Consider the following 7,726-nt stretch of genomic DNA (forward strand, 5'->3'; position numbering starts at 1 on the left):
CCAACTTTCAGTGAGCAAACACTTCTGGAGGATGTTATTCATTCAAAAAATATGTACTGATGCAGGGGTATAAGTCTCCCTGGCAATGTGGGACATGAATCTCAGGGACGAGCCTGGCCCTGGCATCAGGGGATTGACAATGCTTTACTGACCGAAAGCAGGAAAACCAGTGTAACAAAATAAGGTATCAGTGGCTAAGAAATTTGAAATAGACTTGAGAGGCTGTTCTGGAGGTTTACTACTATGAAAGCTTCAGCTGGATATTACAAATTACCATAGTATATTAAGCTCCAACCAACAGTATTCCTGAAAACCCTACAGATTACCCAGGGCTCCATCTGTGACTCAAAGTTTCACACATTAAGTTAATTTTTCAGAAATTTAAAACTTGCAGATTGTTCCCATGCCAGATAAGCCCTGAAACCCAGAGGCACCTCTCTCTGAGAACATTAACTACTTGCATCCCCACCCCATATTGTTGACACCCCTTTTCAACATGAATTTAGAACTGTCATTGCCCAAATATTCCTGAAGATTGAGAGAAGAATCAAATAAGCGGGAGGAGCTGTAGCAAAATAGAATTTAACAGATGATGGTGACTACTGAATCATTATATTGATATCTCTTGTTAGTTTCTAGTGTATTTAAACAGCTAAAAGAAAATATATGAAATTGTGGTATTGTAACTTACACCATACTTTGAAACTTGCTCTATAACTACTTGTAAAACTATGCTTTGAAATTTATCACTTTTCGGCACATGTTATATTTCACAATTTTAAAAAAAGTTTAAAAATTTAAATATAAAATATATGTACCTTGAGTGCCTAAATAAATGTCAAGAACAGTCTAATTCAATATTCAGAGATGAACGAAATTGATAAACTTGGCATTTCTGAAAGGTGTTATTAAATACTCTTTCTTTCTCACTTCTTTTCAATAGGAACTCTGTTTCTCTTTTGGTCAATGGCATCTCTATTTTCCCATTCTCACTGTACATATACTCAATCTCCTGTCTGAATCTGCCCAATTACTTACAACAATTTGAGTCAACAAACATTTACTAATATACCCTGTTTAAAGCACCTAGCTAGGTGCTGTGGGGGATATTGGGGAATATGTTCAGATGCCAACCCCTGGTCCATAAATGGGAAGTCATTTGCAAATAGGACCACCAAAGATGTTATTAGAATCATATGCTGATATTGTGAAACCTTGATTGTACACTTTGGATGATTACACGGTATGAGAATATAGAATATATATCAAAAAATAAATAATTTTAACTGAAGATATTGTTAGTTAAGGTGTTTCCAAACAGAATGAGGTGGGGCCTTAATTCAACATGGCTGAAGTCCTTATAAGAAAAGGAAGTTGACCACAAAAGAGAAGTCACAGGAAAGGAAGAAACTAGAAGTCAGTAGAACCCAGAAGAGAAAGGAGAGAGGCCACCATATGCAATACCACATGACAGAAAGCCAAGGAACCCCAAAGGTTGCTGGCGGGCCAAAAGATACCAACCCATGGAGGAAGAATACCTTCCAGCATCTGAAACCATTAGCCAATAAATTCCTGTTGGTTAAGCCAACCCATTGTATGGAAATTGTTTAGCTAGGAAACAAAATGGGATAAAAAGATGAAAAGGAATGATACTATACCAACTCTTTTGGATTTTTAACTCATAGTCTAGTGCAGAAATTCTCAACCTTAAAGAGGGTGACAGTGCCTCCAAGGCAGTGAAAACTGATTCTTAGGGGGGTGAAAAATATTTTTCTCCTTGTGTTTAAAGCACATGTAGATATATACACACAGTAGATAAACAAACTTATAGTATATTTGTGGCATTAAAATTTCATGGGGAAGATTCCTCGTCTGAGGAGGGGCCAAGATGGTGGCTTAGCAATGTGTGTGTTTTAGTTCGTCCTCCACAGAACAATTACTAAATAACCAGAAACAGTACAGAACAGTTCCCGGAGCCATGTCAGTGACCGGACACACAGCGTACCCCAGTCTGGACCAGCTGGACCATCTGCAAGCCTCCCCAAAACCATGAGTTCCCCAAGCCATGGCAGCAGGCGCCCGGCGCCCCTCCCCCACAGGCAGCTTTCCAGAGGGAAAGGACGGAGACTCTAAACCTGGTCAAGGCAGCCTTTATTCATTGGGCTCACGGAAAAAGAGGAAAGGGGAGGAAACGGAGGTTTTAGTGGCTATGTTTCTACGGAGACTTGGCAGCTTCTGGATTCAGCGGTGGGAATTCTCAGGCTGAAACTACCCCAGGCATAGGCAGAAATGGGCTGCTTTCAGGGCTGTCTAGCACCTGTGCCTTCCGCAGGGGAGGGGTGAAGCCCAACTCAGGTAGAATCCCTGTCTCAAGGAATACAGACCCCAGGGCTTGGCAATTTGAAGCCATTAAAACCAGCCTACAACCTTTCCTCTGTCTCCACCACACCCCCAGCAGGGAGAGTCTTCCAAAGTTAAAAGTGCCGCAACATCTTTTGTTGGTGCGACCTGCAGGCAGACGCATCACATACTGGGCAGGATAAGAAAAACAGAGCTCAGAGACTTCTCAGGAAAGTCTTTTAAACTGATGGGTCTCACCCTCAGGGAAAACTGATGCAGGTGACTCCCTCCCCCTGACAGGAGGCCAGTTTAGTCTGGGAAAACCCGGCTGGAGTCTATAATACCTACATAGACCCTCCTAAGGGTGGGGAGGGAAAAGGCACCATATAAGCAGGGCAAGAAACAACAAAACAAGAACTGAAAAATTATCCTCTGTTAAACAAAACCTAAGCTAGCAGTCCAGAAAAAGCTGAACTGAAGGTCAAAGAACAGATAGACAACAAATTTATCCAGCAAGAAAACCCTAGGTAACAGAAGTGAAAGCAATCTCCAGAATAAACTAATTAAGGTAATTAAATGTCTAGACGCCAGCAAAAAATAACAAATCACAGCAGGAAAATGAAGATATGGCCCAGTCAAAGGAACAAACCAACAATTCAAATGAGATACAAGAGCTGAAACAACTAATTCAGAATGTACGAACAGACATGGAAAACCTCTTCAAAAACCAAATCAATGAATTGAGGGAGGACATGAAGAAAGCTAAGAATGAACAAAAAGAAGAAATGGAAAGTCTGAAAAAACAAATCTCAGAACTTATGCGGATGAAAGGTACAGTAGAAGAAATGAAAAAAACAATGGAAACCTACAATGGTAGATTTCAAGAGACAGAGGTTAGGATTAGTGAACTGCAGGATGGAATATCTGAAATCTGACAAGATACAGAAACCATAGGGAAAAAAATGGAAAAATATGAGCAAGGACTCAGGGAACTGAATGATAATATGAAGCACATAAATATACGTGTTGTGGGGCTCCCGGAAGGAGAAGAGAAAGGAAAAGGAGGAGAAAAACTAATGGAAGAAATAATCACTGAAAATTTCCCAACTCTTATGAAAGACCTAAAACTACAGATCCAAGAAGTGCAGCACACCCCAAAGAGAATAGATCCAAATAGGCGTTCTCCAAGACACTTACTAGTTAGAATGACAGAGGTCAAAGAGAAAGAGAGGATCTTGAAAGCAGCAAGAGAAAAGCAATCCATCACATACAAGGGAAACCCAATAACACTATGTGTAGATTTCTCAGCAGAAACCATGGAGGTGAGAAGACAGTGGGATGATATATTTAAATTACTAAAAGAGAAAAACTGCCAACTAAGAATTCTATACCCAGCAAAATTGTCCTTCAAAAATGAGGGAGAAATTTAAAAATTTTCAGACAAAAAACCACTGAGAGAATTTGTGACCAAGAGACCAGCTCTGCAAGAAATACTAAAGGGAGCACTAGAGACAGATACAAAAATACAGAAGAAAGAGGTGTGGAGAAGAGTGTAGAAAGAAGGAAAATTAGATATGACATATACAATACAAAAGGCAAAATGGTAGAGGAAAGTACTACCCAAACAGTAATAACACTAAATGTTAATGGATTGAACTCCCCAATCAAAAGACATAGACTGTCAGAATGGATTAAAAAACAGGATCCTTCTATATGCTTTCTACAGGAAACACATCTTAGACCCAAAGATAAACATAGGTTGAAAGTGAAAGGTTGGGAAAAGTTATTTCATGAAAATAACAACCAGAAAAGAGCAGGAGTAGCTATACTAATATCCAGCAAATTAGACTTCAAATGTAAAACAGTTAAAAGAGACAAAGAAGGATACTATGTACTAATAAAAGGAACAATTCAACATGAAGACATAACAATCATAAATATTTATGCACTGAACCAGAATGCCCCAAAATACATAAGGCAAACACTGAAAAGGCTCATGAAGAGATGCTCAACGTCCCTGGCCATTAGAGAAATGCAAATCAAAGCCACAATGAGATATCATCTCACACCCACCAGAATGCCCATTATCAACAAGACAGAAAATGACAAGTGCTGGAGAGGATGTGGAGAAAGAGGCACACTTATTCACTGTTGGTGGGAATGTCAAATGGTGCAACCGCTGTGGAAGGCCGTTTGGCGTTTCCTAAAAAAGCTGAATATAGAATTGTCATATGACCCAGCAATACCATCGCTAGGTATCTACTCAGAGGACATAAGGGCAAAGACACAAATGGACATTTGCACACCAATGTTTATAGCAGCATTATTTACAAGGAGATGGAAAGGAGCCAAAATGTCCATCAACAGACGAGTGGCTAAACAAACTGTGGTATATAAATACGATGGAATACTATGCAGCTGAAAGACAGAATAAACTTATGAAGTATGTAACAACATGGATGGACCTTGAGAACATTATGCTGAGTGAGACTACCCAAAAACTAAAGGAGAAATACTATATGGTCTCATTGATATGAACTGACATTAGTGAATAAACTTGGAATATTTTATTCGTAACAGAGACCATCAGGAGATAGAAATAGGGTAAGATATTGGGTAATTGGAGCTGAAGGGATACAGACTGTGCAACAGGACTGGATACAAAAACTCAGAAATGGACAGCACAAATCTACCTAACTGTAATATAATTATTTAAAACACTGAATGAAGCTGCATGTGAGAATGATAGAAGGAGGAGGGCTGGGGACATAAATGAAATCAGAATGAAAGATAGATGTTAAAGATTGAGATGGTATAATCTGGGAATGCCTAAAGTGTATAATAGTAGTGAAATGTACAAGGTACAATTTTAAAAATGTTTTTGCATGAGAAAGAACAAAGGAATGTCATTATTGCAGGATACTGGAAATAGATGGTAATTAATATTTTAAAATGTCACCTTCTGTGTGAGGCTAATGCAAAAAATGTTTATTAGTTATAAAATTTATATTTTGACTAGTGCATTTCCTAATATAACTTGTGTAGATAGTTTGATTGAATGCCATAAGTACTTGGAATCTCAGGTAGGATGTGAGATTTTCCTGGTTTGTCCAGAGGGATTCCCCGATGAATCCCAGAGTGATTCGATCAGTGAGTGGAAAATTATCTGCAAAGCCCCCTTCGGGGAGTGGTGAGAATGGGGAGAAATTCAACTTCCCCAAGTTGAATTCTTGATATTCTCACAAGCAGTGTGGACAACCAAAGCTATAGGCAGAGCCCCCAGTCTTGGGGTTTGTTCATATGAAACTTAACCCCGCAAAGGATAGGTCAAGTCTACTTAAAATTTAGGCCTAAGAGTCATCCCCAAGAGAGCCTCTTTTGTTGCTCAGATGTGGCCCCTCTCTCCAGCCAACACAATGAGGAGTCTCACCACCCTACCCCTCTCTACGTGGGACATGACTCCCAGGGGTGTGGACCTTCCTGGCAATGTGGGACAGAGATCCTAGAGTGAACGGAGACTCAGCATCAAGGGATTGAGAAAAACCCTAGAATGAGCTGAGACTTCCCCCAAAAGAGGGAAGAGGGAAATGAGACAAAGTGTCAATGGCTGAGAGATTCCAAACAGAGTCGAGAGGTTATCCTGGAGGTTATTCTTATGCATCAAGTAGATATCATCTTGTTATTCAAGATGTAATGGAGAGGCTGGAGGGAACTGCCTGAAAATGTAGAGCTGTGTTCCAGTAAGCCATGTTTCTTGAGGATGATTGAATAATGATATAGCTGTCACAATGTGACTGTGTGATTATGAAAACCTTGTGTCTGATGCTCCTTTTATCTACCTTGTCAACAGAGGAGTAGAACATATGGAATAAAAATAAATAATAGGGGAAACAAATGCTAAAATAAATTTAGTTTAAATGCTAGTGATCAATTAAAGCAAGGGGTAAGGGGTATGGTAGGTATAATCTTTTTTTTTCTTTCCTGTGTTCGTTTTATTTCTTTTTCTATTGTCTTTTTATTTCTTTTTCTGAATTAATGCAAATGTTCTAAGAAATTATGAATATGCAACTAAGTGATGATATCGTGAATTACTGATTATGTATGTTGTTTTATTTTGTTTCTTTATTTTTTTAATTAATAAATAAATTTTAAAAAAGAATGCAAAAAAAAATTTCATGGGGAGAGGGAGAGTTATTGCTTAATGACTACAGAGTTTCTCTTTGAGGTGAGGGGAAACTTGGGGTAATGGATGTTGGTGATGGTAGCACAATATTGTAAATGGAATTAATACCACTGAATTGTACATTTTAAAATGGTTAAAATGGAAAATTTATGACAATAACAAAAATTTTTTAAAGTTTTATGGGCAAAGGCATAATTCAGAGAACATGTCTAAAAAGCCTCTGAGGGGGACCATAATGAGAAAAAAAAAGTGAGAAACATTGGCCTAGTGGAATGGAGATAGTATACATGTCTAACTCATAATGAAGATAAGTTTTATAATTTCTGTGGTAGCCAGCCTCCAATATAACACTCAATGCTCTTCACCTCCTGGTATTTTCACCTTTGTGTAGTCCCCTTCCACACTGAATAGTATTGACCTCTGTATTCAGTGGGGCATTGTAGAAATTAGGCTGTGTGACTTCCAAGGCTTGGTTGTAAAAGACATTTTGGCTTCCACTTTGCTCTTGTGGAGTATTCGCTCTGGGAAAGAGCAGCTTCCATGTCATAAAGACAGTCAAGCAGCCCTTTGGCAAGGTCCATTTGGCAAGGGATGTGAGATCTCCCATAAGCAGCCATTACCAGTTTGCCGGACATTTGACTAAACCATCCTGGAAGCAGGTCTTACAGCTCCAGTCAAGACTTCAAATGACTGCAGCACAGCTGACATCTTGACTGTAACCTCATAAGAAACGCTGAGACAGAATCATCCAGCAAAGGTCTCCCAAGTTCCTATTTACCAACTGGAGATATTTGGAAAGTTGGAGGCTGTAGAATTTGAACTGGTTCTTGTGAGAAGAATTGGAAGTGTACATGTGGAAGATGAGCATTACAGGTACAGAAAACAAAGACAGAGAGGCATAACCGAGTCATATTAATCCTCATAAGTGATAAGAAGCCAGTAATAAACCCGAAAAGCCTTTCCCTAGTATTAATTTAATAAGAGTGAACCTTAAGTCACTCTGTACTTAAAACACTTCAGTGGCTTTTCTTGCTCTTATAACAAATCCAGATACCTTAGAATCTGACCCTATTTTATCTTTCTAGTCATATCTCTAGTCACTTCTCCTGACTTACTTCCTATCCTCATCGAATGTCAATCATCAGAAAACAACTTGTAAGTCCCCTCTTTCAAGAATTGTTTTTACCCCCTTCTCCAACACAA

Source organism: Tamandua tetradactyla, chromosome 14, assembly GCF_023851605.1.
Source record: "Tamandua tetradactyla isolate mTamTet1 chromosome 14, mTamTet1.pri, whole genome shotgun sequence".
NCBI lineage: Eukaryota > Metazoa > Chordata > Mammalia > Pilosa > Myrmecophagidae > Tamandua > Tamandua tetradactyla.